The 16,731-nt window shown below is 45.2% G+C and overlaps 1 protein-coding gene across 1 annotated transcript in view; it reads right to left on the reverse strand.

The window, feature by feature from the left end:
- Positions 1–16,731, reverse strand: part of LOC140201725 (glycogen synthase kinase-3 beta-like) — a 73,856-nt gene that overhangs the window by 18,427 nt on the left and 38,698 nt on the right. The gene's annotated exons all lie outside the window — the stretch shown is intronic.

The raw sequence follows: 16,731 nt of genomic DNA on the forward strand, positions 1-16,731 counted from the left end.
GACTCTGCAGAGAGTGGTGCGGACAGCCCAGCGCATCTGTAATTGTGAACTTACCATGATTCAGGACATTTACAAAGACAGGTGTGTAAAAAGGGCCCAAAGGATCACTGGGGACCCGAGTCACCCCTACCACAATCTATTCCAGCTGCTACCATCCAGGAAATGGTACCACAGCATAAAAGCCAGGACCAACAGGATCCGGGACAGCTTCTTCCACCTGGCCATCAGACTGATGAACTCATGCTGATTTGGGTGTGCTCTATGTTACACTGACTGTTCTATTTATTATAAATCATTATAAATTACTGTGATTGCACATTGCACATTTAGACAGAGATGTAACGTAAAGATTTTGACTCATGTATGTGAAGGATGTAAGAAGTAAAGTCAATTCAATTCAGCTATGGATCATGAAGTAAGTTGTGAAAGAACAGAGCAGAATATCGATCAGTCGGAAACATCAACAGGGGAGAACGGAGTTTAACCCGTGTGAGACATTGCACTTTGGGAGGTCAAATGTATGAGAACTGTATACAATAAAATGGTAGGAGCATCGATGTACAGAGGGGACTTGAGGTGCAAGCCCACAGCTCCCTAAAAGAGACAACAGATGGATAGGATGGTAAAGAAGGCATATGGCATTCTTACCTTCATTAGTCAGGGCATTGATGATAAAAGTCAGGAGGTATTGCTGCAGCTGTTTTTAACTGGTTGGGCCACATTAGGAGTATTTTGTGCATTTCTGGATTGTTTTCTATGAATCAGCAGTGGCTGAGGTTTATAAGTAGCAGAAGTTTATACGACTATGAGAGACGCATAGGTAGATTTGACAGCTTGTATCTTTTTCCAAGGGTCAAAATACCTAATACTAGATTGTGTGCATTTAAGGTAGGAGGGGAGCAAGCGCAAACACAAGTTTTTTTTTGCACAGAGAATTACTTGTCAGGAATGTGATACCAGGGCTGCTGGTGGAGGCAGATATAATAGAGGCAGTTAACAGGCTCGAGGATAGACACATGAATGTACAGGACATGGAGACATATTGACATTGTGTAGACAGAAGGGATTAGTTTAGTGAGGCATTTAATTAGTAGACATTGTGTGCTGAAGGGCCTGTAAAAAGGAAAAGGTTACCAAATGTCATTCTGTGTTAATGAGAGACAGTGGCAACAGTAATTACAGGAGTAGGGAACTGGCTGAGAATCTAAGCCAACATTTTATGCTGTCTTCACCAAAGGTGCTGAGAGTTTCCTGGAAATGGTGAAGATCAGCAGGTCTGGATTGTTATCAGTAGTTCAAAGAAATTAGGATCAATTGGAGAATTTAATAGGAAGGAAACTGATAACTCCACCCCGCACACCCACCTCCCCTAGGACCTGACATCCTGCTTTCCAAGGGCTTTGAAGCAGGTGGCAGTGATTCAACTCTGGAGAGGTTCCCACACACTGAGAGGTAGCAAATATAATGATAATGCTTTAGAAAGGACAGAGTGAAACTTTGGAAACTGCAGTTGGTTTGACAACAGTGGGGGAGATACTAGAACTGTTACTAAACGGACATGAGAGCAGTTGGCAGGTACTATAATTGGACAGAGTAAAGATGGGTTTATGAAGGGGAATTCACGGAGGTTTATAGTACCACATCGGGCCCTTCAGCCCATTACATTCATGCTGATGAGTTTGCATATCTACTCCGATCCTGTTTGCCTAAATTAGTTCCATATGCCTTGCCTATTTCAGTGTCTGTTGAAATGCCGCTTAGAGAAGCCTAGCTTTTCCAAATGCTCCCCATAACTAAGATCCTCCAGTCCAAGCAACATCCTGGTGAAAACACAGGAGACTGCAGACGATGGTACCTGGAGCAACACACAAAATGCTGGAGGAACTCTGCGGGTCAGGCAACATTCATGGAAGGAAATGGTTGGTCGGTCAACGTCTTGGGTTGAGACCTTTCATCTGGACTGCTGTTTGGTTCTCTTGAACACTCACTTAAGTATTATTAGAGCACTGTCAGGCTGCAACTAACAAAATGGTTAAAGAATGTGTTGTATTCAGGTACTGAAAGGCCCCTGATGAGGTGCCGTATTATTTTGTTACTTCTTTGCCCTTTGTAGTACCTCGATGTACTTGTGATTAGAAATGATCTGCATAACTGGCATGTAAAAGTTTTCATGCTTATTTGGGATAACAATAAATCAAATATAAATTATGAAATCAAAGAACATGGCATTGGAGTTAATGTACTGGCATGGACAGAGGACTGAGTGGTCATTTTTGGGTTGGGAGGGTGTGACCAGTGGGTGCCATAGAGACTAGTGTTGGAATTGGAATATTATTGTTACACGTTCTGAGATACAGTGAAAAGCTTGTCTTTCTCTTCATACAGATTACACAATGCATTGAGGTACAAGATCATAAGGAGGTTGGTTGTGAGGTCAAGAGCCCAACTTATCATCATGGAACCCGCTGTTCACCAACCGAGTAAATGGATGAAATGTGAATGTGGACCAAGAACAAAATGGCAAACTGCTGAGCTGGTTGGGACACTGGGGGAGGATGTACAGGGCTTCAGTGGGATATGGATAGATTAAATGAATGGACAAGAACATGGCCCAAGGGGTGTCCATACTATTGAGAAATGTGAATCTAAACCTTAGAAACGTGGAGTACATTTTAACGAGCAGAATATTTTAACTATCTCAGGAGAGCAACACCACGACTTTGATCACTGTATTACAATTTACTTTATTTTTCTTGTACTAATGGTGCTTTCTTCTAAAAATTGTGTATGATTTATGTTTAATTTGCACTTTTGTGAATGCTTTTATAAAATCTAACAATACATGCCTGTGATGCTGCTGCAAATAAGTTTTCAGTTGCAACTGTGCTTATGCATATGAATTGGTTTGAAAAGCTTATCTTGCACACCGTTCATAAAGATCAATTCATTGCACAGTGCATTGAGGTAGAGCAAGGTAGAATAATAGCAATGCAGAATAAAGTGTACCAGCTACTGATAAAGTGCAGTGCAGGTGAACAATAAGGTGAAAGATCATGAGGTAGATTGTCAGGTCAAGAGTACATAAGCTCAACTGTGACGTTGTTGGTACTCAGAGTGGGTGTCCTAACACACAATCCAGTACAAAAACACCAAACAATAATCTATGGGCTTTTGGAGAAAGTAAACAAGTACAAGAGTAGAACCAGCTTACCCCTATATTAAGGAGCCCTGATGATTATGAATCTGGAGCACACTGCACAAGTTCGGTCTCTCTGATTAAAGAAGAATTTGTTTGCAAGCGACTGGGTGGAGCGATGGTTTGACAAACTGAGTTGAATGGCAGGTCTGTCCTACAAGCCTGTGTATGCCTGAGCTTGGAAGAATGAGAGGTGACCACTGAAAGCACAGACTTCAGACAGCAACCAGGAACACAACGTTGGCACATGACTAACCAGTAGCTCAGTCAGCACATGCAGAAGCAGAATATGTCGGTCCCCATTCCACATCAGGGCTAAGGGGAAGGGAGCAGGGCAGATGGCCAGTGTTTAGCAGATCACAAAGGGTGGGGGAATGATTACCAGATGGAGCCAAGTGGGAGAGCGTGTAGGACAGAGTCCAGTAAGTGGAGCCAGGTGGAGAGGAGATGATTGACAAATGGAGTAATGATGGGGAGGGGATGATTGGCAGATGGAGCCAGGTGGAGAGTGGGTAGGATAGAAGCTGGAAGATAAACCCAGATTGGAGAGAGGAAGGATGATTGGCAGATGGAAAAGCACAAACTCTATCCCATACCCTACTACCCCTGTTTGTACTGCTATCTATTCTGTTCCCTCAGGGCCCCTGATGCAGGGCCAAGCCAAAACATCGACTTACACATTCTGCCTCCACAGAACTGACTGACCAGCGTTGTTCTGTTTTTATTATCCTGGATTCCAGCATCTGCAGTCTCCCATGTCTTCAGACTTGCTATGGGGTTTTTCAAGAGAGAATATAAGGGCAGAAGATACAAAAGCCTGAAAGCACAGTATATACCACCAGGCTTATGGACGGCTTCTACTGTGCTGCTGTAAAACTATTGCATGGTTCCTCAGTGCAACAAGACAGACTCTTTACCTCACAATCTACCTCATTATGATCTGTTATTGCATTGTTATTGTTTTCCCTTGTTCTCCCTCGATGCACTGGTAATGAATTGATCTGCACGAACAGTGTGCAATACCAGCTTTTCGCTGTACCTTGGTACATGTGACAATAATAAACCAAAATCAATAGAGATTTCTCTGGCTGTGCTGCTTAGAACCTGAGATCAGTCTCAAAAGTGAGGGGCAAGACCTTCCACACAGACGGTAGTGGTTGCCTGGAGTGAGCTACCAGAGGCAGTGGCGGATAGCGATACAATTACATCATTTAAAAGGCATTGAAGATACTGGTCTAAAGCAGGTAAATGGGATGAGCGTAGACAGACATCATGGTCAGCACGGACAAGGCGGGCTGGAAGGGATGATCTCTGTGCTGAACAGCTCTGTGAAGGAGTGCCTGTCAATTCCTAAACAATCCTGAGGGGTACAACAAGGGTTAACAACTGGTTCCAAGTGTCACTTGGCAATGTTGAAGACGGGCAAGGTAGCAAAATGAGTGGGTAAACACTGCGAGGGGTAGGTGCAAGGAGATCCAATGAGGAACCTGGGGGTAAGGGCAGGGACATTCAATGGAGAACTTGCGGTAGGGATAGGGAGGTTCAATGGGGATCCTGTGGTGTGGGCAGGGAGGTTCAAAGGGGAATGGGATAGGGACAGGGAGGTTCAATAGGCCCCGGGGGGGGGGGGGGGTTGGAAACCAAACGGAAGAGAGAGAGGAAGGGGCAGTTGGCTCACAAATAGGGAAAGCTTGTAGGCAGTGTGAGAGGGAGGATAGGAAGGTGATAGAGAAGAGATGCGTTCAAATTGATGGTTTGAGATGTGTCTATTTTAATGCAAGGAGTATTATGAACAAAACGGAGGAGCTTAGAGCATGGATCAGTACTTGGAGCTATGATGTTGTGGCCATTACAGAGACTTGGATGGTTCAGAGGCAGGAATAGCTACTTAGAATGCCAGGCTTTAGATGTTTCAGAAAGGACAGGGGGGAGAGGTGGGGGCGTGGCACTGCTGATCAGAGATAGTGTCACGGCTTCAGAAAAGGAGGAAGTCATGGAGGGATTGTCTACTGAGTCTCTGTGGGTGGAAGTTAGAAACAGAAAGGGGTCAATAACTCTGCTGGGTATTTTTTATAGACCACCCAATAGTAACAGGGATATCGAGGAGCAGATAGGGAGACAATTTCTGGAATGGTGCAATAATAACACGGTTGTTGTGATGGGGGATTTAATTTCCCCAATATTAATTGGCCTCTCCCTAGAGCAAGGGATTTAGATAGGGTGGAGTTTGTTAGGTGTGTTCAGGAAGGTTTCATGACACAATATGTAGATAAGCCTATAAGAGGAGAGACTGTACTTGATCTGGTATTGGAAAATGAACCTGGTTAGGTGTCAGGTCTCTCAGTGGGACAGCATTTTGGAGACAGTGATCACAATTCTATCTCCTTTATCATAGCACTGGAGAGGGATAGGAGCAGACAAGTTAGGAAAACATTTAATTGGAGTAAGGGGAAATATGAAGCTATCAGGCAGGAACTTGGAAGTATAAGTTGGGAGCAGGTGCTCTCAGGGAAATGTGGCAAATGTTCAGGGTATACATGCATGGTGTTCTGCATAGGTACGTTCCTAGTCATAGTCATACTTTATTGATCCCGGGGGAAATTGGTTCCAATGCGACAGGGAAAGGATGGCAGGGTACAGGAAGCATGGTGTACAAAGACTGTTGAAAATCTAGTCAAGAGGAAAAGAAAAGCTTACGAAAGGTTCAAAAAACTAGGTAATGATAAGAGATTTAGAAAATTATAAGACTAGCAGGAAGGAGCTTAAGAATAAAATTAGGAGAGCCAGAAGGGGCCATGAGAAGGCCTTGGTGAGCAGGATTAAGGAAAACCCCACGACATCCTACAAGTAGGTGAAGAGCAAGAGGATAAGATATGAGAGAATAGGACCAATCGAGTGTGACAGTGGAAAAGTGTGTATGGAACCGGAGGAGACTGCAGAGGTACTTAATGAATACTTTGCCTCAGTATTCACTACGGAAAAGCAGCTTGGTGATTGCAGAGATGACTTGCAGTGGACTGAAAAGCTTGAGCATATAGGCATTAAGAAAGAGGATGTGTCGGAGCTTTTGGAAAGCATCAAGTTGGGTAAGACACTGGGACCAGGCAAGGTATACCCCAGGCAACTGTGGGAGGCGGAGGAGATTGCTGAGCCACTGGCAATGATCTTTGCACCATCAATGGGGACAGGAGAGGTTCCAGAGGATTGGAGGGTTGCAGATGTTGCTCTCTTATTCAAGGAAGGACGTAGAGATAGTTCAGGAAATTATAGACCAGTGAGTCTTACTTCAGTGGTTCCTAAGTTGATGGAGAAGATCCGGAGACGCAGGATTTATGAACATTTGGAGAGGCATAATATGATTAGGAATAGTCAGTATGGCTTTGTCAAAGGCAGGTCGTGCCTTACAATTCTGACTGAAATTTTTGAGGATGTGACTAAACACATTGATGAAGTTAGAGTAGTAGGTGTAGTGTATATGGATTTCAGCAAGGTATTTGATAAGGTACCCCACAGAAAGCTTATTGAGAAAGTAAGGAGGCATTGCTTTGTGGATTCAGAATTGGCTTGCCCACAGAAGGCAAAGAGTGGTTGTAGATGAGTCATATTCTGCATGGAGTTCAGTGACCAGTGGTGTGCCTCGGGGATCTGTTCTGGGGCCCCTCTCTTCGTGATTTTTATAAATGACCTAGATGAGAAGGTGGAGGGATGGGTTAGTAAATTTGCGGATAGTGTGGAAGACTGTCAGAGGTTACAGCAGGACATTGATAGGATGCAAAACTGGGCTAAGAATTGGCAGATGGAGTTCAACTCAAATAAGTGTGAGGTGGTTCATTTTGGTAGGTCAAATATGATGGAAGAATATAGTATTAAAGGTAAGACTCTTGGCAGCGTGGAGGATCAGAGGGATCTTGGGGTCTGAGTCCATAGGACGCTCAAAGCTGCTGTGCAGGTTGACTCTATGGTTAAGAAGGCATACCATGTATTGGTCTTCATCAACCGTGGGATTGAGTTCAAGAGTCAAGAGGTAATGTTACAGCTATATAGGACCCTGGTCAGACCACACTTGGAGTACTGTGCTCAGTTCTGGTCACCTCACTACAGGAAGGATGTGGAAACTATAGAAAGGGTGCAAGATGGGGAGCATACGTTATGGGAATAGGTTGAATGAACTTTGCCTTTTCTCCTTGGAGCGACAGAGGATGAGAGGTGACCTGATAGAGGTGTATAAGATGATGAGGCATTGATTGCATGGATAGTAAGAGGCTTTTTCCCAGGGCTCAAATAGCTAACATGAGAGGGCACAGTTTTAAGGTGCTTCGAAGTAGCTACAGAGGAGATGACGGGGGTAAGTTTTTTTTAATGCAGAGAGTGGCGAGTGCGTGGAATGGGCTGCTGGCAACGGCATATTGTATAAGTCTGAATTACTGAAAACCTCACATTAATAAAACAGGTAATGCTGGAATTACACAGCAGATCGGGCAAAAGAGACAACGTTTCACGTCAGACACTCAAGTCCAGGAAGGAGTCAAGCCAGTTAAAGCTGAGACATAAGAGACACTGCAAGTTGCTGGAAATCTGGACAAATAGGGTCTTCTCCTGGATAGGCACATGGAGCTAAGAAAAATAGAGGGCTATGGGTAACCCAGGTAATTTCTAAAGTAAGTACATGTTCCGCACAGCATTGTGGGCCAAAGGGCCTGTATTACGCTGTACGTTTTCTATGTTTCTAGTTTCCATGTTTCTAAGGGGGGGGAAGAGAGAGGAAGGAATACAAGCTGGCAGGTGACAGGGTGAAACCAGGTGAGGGAAGGTGGGGGGGCTGATGTGAGAAACTGGGAGGTGACCGGTGAAGAGGTAACGAGCCGAAGAAGAGTCTGATATGAGCCATGGAATAAAGGGAAGGAGTTGGGGAACCACAGGGAAGTGATGGGCAGCTCATGAGGGTAGGAGGGCAGGAATAAGAGGGTAAACAAGAATGGGAATAGAAAAGAGAAAAAGAGTGGGAAACGGGGGGCGGGGGGGGGGGGTGGAGTGGTGAGTACCTCCAGCAATAAGCTGCTCCAGCATTTTGTGTGTGTCGCTCAAGATTTCCAGCATGTACAGAATCTCTTGTGTACAAGAGTAGGATCAGTGACTTGTCAATGGGAACGGAAAAATGGTCAGGACCTGCACGTCAATGAGGAGGTGTCTGCTGATAACTGGGCAGCTGAAGAGATGGAGTAATGATTTGACTGTGGGTGACAAACTTGAGGTTCCCTCTCAATGTGGACAGAAGAGGGATGTGGGGAAGGGGGAGCAAGAGGTCAGGGGTCAGTACAGGCAGGAGGATAGACCATCTGAGACAAGCGTGGCCACAAAATAACACACAAAGTTGGTAGAGATGGACACATACGAATGAGGCACAGTGGTGAAGGGTGTGTAGGAAGAGAGGGCGCAGGTGATGTCAGCAGCAATCTCTCCAAATGGCAGGGATATGAAGCAGATCGGATCCTTGTATTCACAGAGAGGCTTGGAGTATGAAAACACTGGGCTTACACTGAAAACCGAAAAAAAGTATAGAGTTGAGAGAGGAGTGTAGGAGATGGGAGATTAGTTATGCTGCAATTGTATATCACACAAAAGATTCTGCAGATGCTGGAAATCCTGAGCAACACACACAAAATGTTGGAGGAACTCAGCAGGTCAGGCAGCAACTATGGAAATGAATAAATAGTTGACATTTCGGGCCGAGACTCTTCTTCAGCACTGGAATGGACGGGGGGAGACAACAGGATAAAAAGGTAGCGGGAGTGGAAGAACTGCCTGAAGGTGGCAGGTGAAACTAGGTGGTGGGAAAGGTAAAGGGCTGGAGAAGAAGGAATCTGATAGGAGAGGACAGTAGACCAGGGCAGAAAGGGAAGAAGTAGGGGCACCAAGGGAGGTAATGGAGAAGTGAGGAGAGGTCAGTGTGGGGAATAGAAGAGGAGGAAGGGGGGAGTAAAAAAAAAATTACTGGAATGAGAAACCGATGTTTATATTATCAGGTTGGAGGTTACCTAAACAAAATATGAGATGTTGCTCCTCCACCCTAAGTGGCCTCATCGAGGTTAAAAAGAAAGGCCATGGACCAACATGCTAGAATAAGAATGGGGAGAGAAATTAAAATGATTGGCCACGGGAAATTCCACTTTTGGCAGATGGAGCAGAGGTCAACAAAGCGGTCTCTGAATCAATATCGGGTCTCACCAACGTGGTGGAGGCAGCCATTGGGAGAACCGGATACAACAGATGACCCCAACAGATTCGCAGGTGAAGCATTCCCTCACCTGGAAGAACTACCTGAAAGTTGTACAAGACATTGGTGGGGCTGCACTTGGAGAATTACATACAGTTCCTGTTAAAGGAAAGATGTTATTAAATTAGAAACAGTACAAGAAGGATTCACCAGGATGTTGCCTGGACTCGGGGGCCTGAGTTACAAGGCAGGGTTATGCAGACTAGGACTTCATGCCCTGGAATTTAGGAAATTGAGGGGTGATCTAATAGAGGTGTGTTAACAACAGGGTAAAAGCAGTCTTTTTCCCAGGGAGGTACTAAAGACAAGAGGGCATAAGTTTAAGATCGGAGACCAGAGTGGTATTTGGAACAAACTGCCGGAAACTGTGGTTGAGATGGGCACATGAGCATCATTTAAAAGCCAACTGGGTAAGTCTTCAGATAGGAGAGGTTTAGAGAGCTGGGACTAACTCGCCAGGCAGGCTGAAAGGCCTGTTTTCATATTGTGTAAGTCTGCATTACTGAAAACCTCACATTAAAAAAAACAGGCAATGCTGGAATTACGCAGCAGATCGGGCAAAAGAGACAACGTTTCATGTCAGAGACCCTCAAATCCAGGAAGGAGTCAAGCTAGTTAAAGCTGAGACATAAGAGAGACTGCAGGTTGCTAGAAATCTGGACAAAAGGCTGGAGGAATTCAGTTGTCAGGCAGCAGCTGAAGAGGGAAATGAACAGTTGATGTTTCAGGATGAGACGCTTGATCCAAGACTCAAAAGGAAGAGAACAGAAGCCAGAATAAAAGTATGGGGAAGGGGCAGGAGCATGAGCTGGCAGGTAATAGGTGAGACCAGGTGAATCTAGGTTGGGGGAAAGGGATGGCAGGAAAGAGAGGAGGGGGAGAAACAGAATAATATGAGAAGTTGGGAGGTAATGGCTGGAAGAGACAAAGGGCTGAAGGAGGAGGAATCTGATGGGAGAGGAGAGCAGACCGTGGAATAAAGGGAAGGATGTCTGGAACCAGAGGAAGGCGTGGAGGGATGGGCAGGTGATCAGGAAGGGAATGGTGAAGCTGCAGGGAGGATGGGGGCGGGTGGAGGTGGGCGTGGGTGCGTCTGAGAGGTTAACACAGGGGAGTCCACATGGAGTGGCTGTGATCTGGTCAGAGAGTGAATGGGAACAGTCAGAGAGGGAGAATGTAAGAGCTGGAAGATGTGTGGAAGGTCAAGATGGGAACGTCCTTCATTCCCCAAGGGATGACAAGAAAATATGGACGAGAAAAACAGCTGAGCCTATAGGTATATAACTATTACAGAAATCATGTTATCTGAAGATGTACACTTTCTTTGTAGCTATTACACTTTATTCTGCATTGTTATTGTTTTACCTTGTTCTACCGCAATACACTGTGTAATGATCTGATCTGTATGAACGATATGCAAGACAAGCTTTTCACTACATCTTGGTATATGTGACAATAATAAACCAATTCCAATATTAAGTCCAGACTCCAAGCTGAGACGCTGTTCCTCAAGCCAGCACTGGTTCTCAGTGTAAGAGTGCAGGAGGTCACAGGCTGCTGAGTGGGAGTGGTTTGGGGGATCAAAGTGGCAGGGAACAGGAAGCTCAGAGTTAGCCCTGTGAATGGAATGCAGGAATTCCTCAAAGTGGCAACCCGATCTGTGTGTGGTTCCTACAGCAGCGAGAAGACCACACAACCAACAGGGCGAGTAAGTGAGAAACAAATACAATATGCTGGAGGAACTCAGCGTATCAGGCAGCATCTATGGAGGGGATTAAACAGTTGATGTTTCATGCTGAGACCTTTCATCAGAACTCAGTGATTCACTGTTCCAACTGGAACAATTGCTTGGGTCTCTACATGGTGCAGGAAACATAGAAACATAGAAAACCTACAGCACAATACAGGCCCTTCAGCTTACTAAGCTGTACCAAACATGTCCTTACCTTAGAAATTACCTAGGGTTACCCATAGCCCTCTATTTTTCTGAGCTCCATGTACTGAGGAGGGATGTGCTGTTGCACTGCCTGCGGCTACAGGGGTAAGTGTCCTAAAGAAAACCAGGGAATGGTCCCCAGGAAATGCTGAAAGGGGAGATGACGTGTCCGATGATGGAACCTTGCTGAACCTGGCAGAGAATGATCTGTTGAGCGCAGAATCTGGTGGAGTGGAAGGCAAGTCCACTGGGGATTCCCACCCTTGTTCTGTCCTGGAGGGGAGAAACCGAGAGCAGAGGGGAAGCCACAGTTTGTGAAGGAGCTACTCAAGGCAGAAAGGCTCACCATCAGACCAAATAAACAGAGACAAAAGAACTGGGAAAATGGAACAGAAACCTCAAGAGGGAGGAAGGGCAAAGAATAGTCAGGGTAGCCGTGGGAGTCGGGAGGCTTGTAATGGGTATTAGTAACTAGCCCGTCCTCTGAGGGAGACAAAGATCCAGAAAACTAAATAAAAGAGGGCAGGAAAATGGCAGCAAAGACCGTGAGAAAGGCAGGGACTATTGACAGGAAACCACTTTCCATGGGGTAGCCAGTCGCTGGTGGCCTGTCAGTACCGACATCCCCACAGTTGATCTACCGCCAGGACTGCAGCAATGCCTCCCAGGAGAATCAGTGAGTCCCCATGGTCTCTGTCCATCTTCTTCTCTCTGGGACAGATCACCTCCTCATTTGCCCAATCACCTTCTCTGGGTCAATTCTACCCCCGCCCATCCTACTCACCCTTCTCTCTCATCCTACTCCCACCGCCTACTGCCTGCTCTCTCTCTCTCTCTGGGACAACTCTCTCCCTTTTCTTTTTCCCCAGAAAAATTTCCACACACCCCCAACCCCTGGGGCAATTCTCGCCACACTCTCTCTTTGGGACAATTCACTACCTTCCCATCGCTCTCTGAAACAAATCTGTAACCCACCCCGCTTTTTTGGGGCAATTACAGTTCTCTTCCCCTCCCTCTGTCTGGGATAATTCTCCTCCCCCCTCTCTCTCTCAGGGACAAATCCCTCCCGCCATGCCCTCTCCTTCTCTCTCACTGTGACAATTCACTCCCACCTCGCTCTCTTCCCCCTCCTGTGACAATTCTCTCCTGCATCTCTCATTGGAACAATCCTCTCCCAGGAACCTGTTGCACTCTGCTCATTTGGACTATTCAAGCATTTAGTTGGGATGTGCTCTTTTCCTATTATGGACATGTGCACGAGGTCGAGGGAGAGTTGTCGGTAAGAAGATGGCAACCTTTATGTACTAAATGTAATCAGATTTTTAAAGTTGTTCAAACAAATGAAAATCTTGTCTTTGTCGTCTGAGTGTAGCAGAGGCTGGTTGTCAATGATCAGATCCCACCGGCATTTGATGAGAGCAAGCCTATGAAAGCTGGAAAATGAAACTGGAAAATGGTCTTGTGTTATGGAGCTCTAGAAGCAGCAGGACCTTGCAGCTGTACTATCACTTTTAGGAAGAGTGAGAGAGACCAGCATGGGAATTTTGGTGGAAGATCTGAATGAGGATGACGGTATGAATGCGCTAATAAATGCACTTGACTCAAGTTTTTTTGAAGGAAGAAAAGGATCGGATTTATGAAGCATATACAGATTTTGACAAAATTTCCAGATACAGTTCTAGAAATATGGTTGATATTATTGAATTTGTACAAAAGTACAGTCACATGCATAAATACAAAATGGAACTTCCTACGTGTCTAGACATAAAGAACAGACAGCTAGCATTAACTGTATGTACAGAACTTACATTTACATCTATGAAATTGGCACTGAAGAGGATTTTGGAGAAAAGGCCCCCAACAGTTAGAATTAGTTTGAGTCAGGAAACAGTATACTTCACTGAGCAGAAGTGAGAGTACAGCAAGCGTAGGTCCTAGAGCGACCAGACGAGTGTACCATTAACTGGCACAAACCCACTAAACAAGTACCGTAGGGGACTGAAATGTGCAGTTTGTCAAAGTACTTACCACTGGGCAAGAAAATGTCCATACAGAAACGAACAAGTTCGGCTAACTGAAGAAAATAAATCTGAAGATGTAGAAGAATGCCATATCACACTGTTTGCAAGGGAATCACTTACTAATGCAGAGATTTTTATGATCGAATCTCTAGGATCTGCTATTGTTACAGCAAGCACATGCAGTGTGGAGAAAATGGCCTGAAAGCTATGGAAGAAACTAAACTAGAATTAAGTGCATAAACTGGTGAACACAGGCACACCCATTCACAAAGCATTCAAATTTGGAGATAGAAAGATTGTGCATTCTATCAAAAGACTGATAATTCCCGCAAATATAGGGCAGACAAAACTTTACATTGAAATGGAGTTGGTACAAGTGAACATTCCATTACTCTTGAGTAAAACTTCCCTAAAGAAAGTGGGGGCAGTACTGGATATGGAGACAACACCAGTGTCTCTTGAGATCACCAACTCTGGACACTACAGTGTGAACATTCTGGATGAAGATATTACTGAGAGTCAACTGTCACAGAGAACATGACCCCAGATGAGAAACGCAACGCGTGCTCAAGCTTCACAAGCAGTTTGGATATGCTTTAATTGAGACTTCAGAAACTGCTCAGGAGTTCAGGAAACAAAGATGCAGCACACATCAAAGTTGCTGGTGAATGCAGCAGGCCAAGCAGCATCTCTAGGAAGAGGTACAGTCGACGTTTCGGGCCGAGACCCTTCGTCAGGACTAACTGTAGGAAGAGCTAGTAAGAGATTTGAAAGTGGGAGGGGGAGGGGGAGATCCAAAATGATAGGAGAAGACAGGAGGGGGAGGGATGGAGCTAAGAGCTGGACAGGTGATTGGCAAAAGGGATATGAGAGGATCATGGGACAGGAGGCCCAGGGAGAAGGAAAAGGTGGGGGGGGAGAAACCTAGAGGATGGGCGAGGGGTATAGTCAGAGGGACAGAGAGAGAAAAAGGAGAGACAGAGAGAGAAAAAATGTGTGTATATAAATAAATAAGGGATGGTGTACCAGGGGGAGGTGGGGCATTAGCAGAAGTTAGAGAAGTCAAGGTTCATGCCATCAGGTTGGAGGCTACCCAGACGGAATATAAGGTGTTCCTCCGCCAACCAGATGCAGATTATTTTTCCATTCTAAAGCAGATAATTGACAGCTGTGAGACATGCCAAAAGTTTGGAAAGCCCAAGCCCAAGCCTGCAGTTGGTCTACCACCAGCATCTGAATACAATAAAATAGTAGCTGTAGACCTACATGAACTGGAGCAAGGAGTGTGGTATCTCATCACTCATGCGTTCACACGTATTGCAAATACAAAGGGAACCACGGAGATGGTGAAAAAAAACTTCATTCATTCCTGATTAAGCATTAATAGCCCAGCTTGGAATGTATTCAGTAATAATCGTGGTGAATTAATATTGATGAATTCAGAGATATGGCAGAGAACTTTAACATTGAAACAAAGACATCAGCAGCATATATATTGCAGTAACACACATCAAAGTTGCTGGTGAACGTAGCAGGCCAGGCAGCATCTCTAAGAAGAGGTACAGTCGATGTTTTGGGCCAAGACCCTTCGTCAGTTAGTCCTGAGGAAGGGTCTCAGCCCGAAACGTCGACTGTACCTCTTCCTAGAGATGCTGCCTGGCCTGCTGCGTTCACCAGCAACTTTGATGTGTGTTGCTTGAATTTCCACCATCTGCAGAATTCCTCGTGTTTACATATATGTTGCAGTAATGGACTTCTGGAGTGACACAATGAAATGCTCACTGAAATAATGCTGAAGGTAAAGAAAAGCAATGGCTGTGATTGGAATGCAGCCCTGGACTGGGCCCTTATGGCAACGAATACCATGCACAATATATGTGGCTATGGCTCATGTCAGCTTGTGTTCGGCCACAATCCAAAGCCTCCCTTTGTACTGGCTAACAGGCTACCTGCTTGAGAGGGCACTACAAAGAGTGAATGGTTGGGAAACATTGCAGCACAGTGTGCATCAAGGACAGCTTTCGCTGAAGCTGAGTGTTCAGAGAGAATTCGACGAGCACCAAAAGGGCACAGCTCCGTCCGACAGATGTAAACCATGGGGCAGGATGAAGTGTATTACAAAGAAGCAGTCCGTACAGAATGGAAACATCCTGGAGTTGTTACTGGTCAGGGTGGAGTTGTGGTATTTGAGAGACATGGAAGTACAGAAAGAGAGAGAGCATCACAAACTGAAGACCATCAGAACTCCGTGGAGAATGATACGATAAATGAAGTGCACTTACCTGATCCAGTGTCACATAGCACAGACAGTGACAAGGAGAGTGCAGCTGAGGACCCAGCAGAGTTGCTCACAGTGGCAGAAAATGTGCTGAAGAGAGTGCAGCTTGCCTGAACAGAAGTCATCACAAGAGCAAAGACAACATGGAAGTTTCAGTCTTAAAACAGACCAAACTGTGAGATTTGTAGACCTAGACTCTGGTATCTGATACAAAGCTGAAGTCTTAGGGCGAGCAGGCAAAGCCACTGGGAGAAACAAAATTGGATACAACTTGAATTACCTAGAGAACCCGCCACGGTCACTGGCACTGCAGGGTCAGTTGATCTGTCACATGTAGACAGACTTCATATTGAACCAAGTATAGATCAGGCTGGACCATCTGAGAAATGTCAAGAGGAAGCTATCCTAGTAACTAAGGACATGTCATTTGAATCTGCAAAACAGGATGAAATCAGTAGCTGGAGAAATAATGGAGAGTTTGAGGAAGTCAGAGACATTGGCCAAAAGACAGTGTGCAAGATAGGTGTACACCTTGAAAGAAACCCCGACAGGAATTACACCAAAAGCACACCTGACGGCTAGAGGTTTTGAGGAACTGAACATAAAAGACTCACCAACATATGCATCAGAGTCTCTCTGACTATTTCTCTCAGTCACATGTCAAAAGCATTGGCAACCCCATTGCATGGACATAAAATCTGCATTCTTACAGGGAATAGAATCGTCACGTGACATTTACATTTGACCCCTGCCTGAAGCCAGAGGTGAAGGAACACTGTGGAAACTCAAAAAATGTGCGTATGGTCTAGCAGATGCATCAGTCTACTGGAATAAAAAGGTCAAGGAAGTAATGTTGAAAACTGGTGGAAAGATGTCACAAGTGGATCCAACTGTTTTTTTACTGTCAAGATTCAGGATACCATGTGATGAGACTTACTTGCCTGTCATAGATGACTTCATATGGGGAGACTCACAAAACTTTGCCACAACAATCATCCCTCAGCTAAAGTCAGCTTTTCAGGTTGG

The sequence above is a fragment of the Mobula birostris genome, chromosome 8, assembly GCF_030028105.1.
Source record: "Mobula birostris isolate sMobBir1 chromosome 8, sMobBir1.hap1, whole genome shotgun sequence".
In the NCBI taxonomy this organism is placed as follows: Eukaryota; Metazoa; Chordata; class Chondrichthyes; order Myliobatiformes; family Myliobatidae; genus Mobula; species Mobula birostris.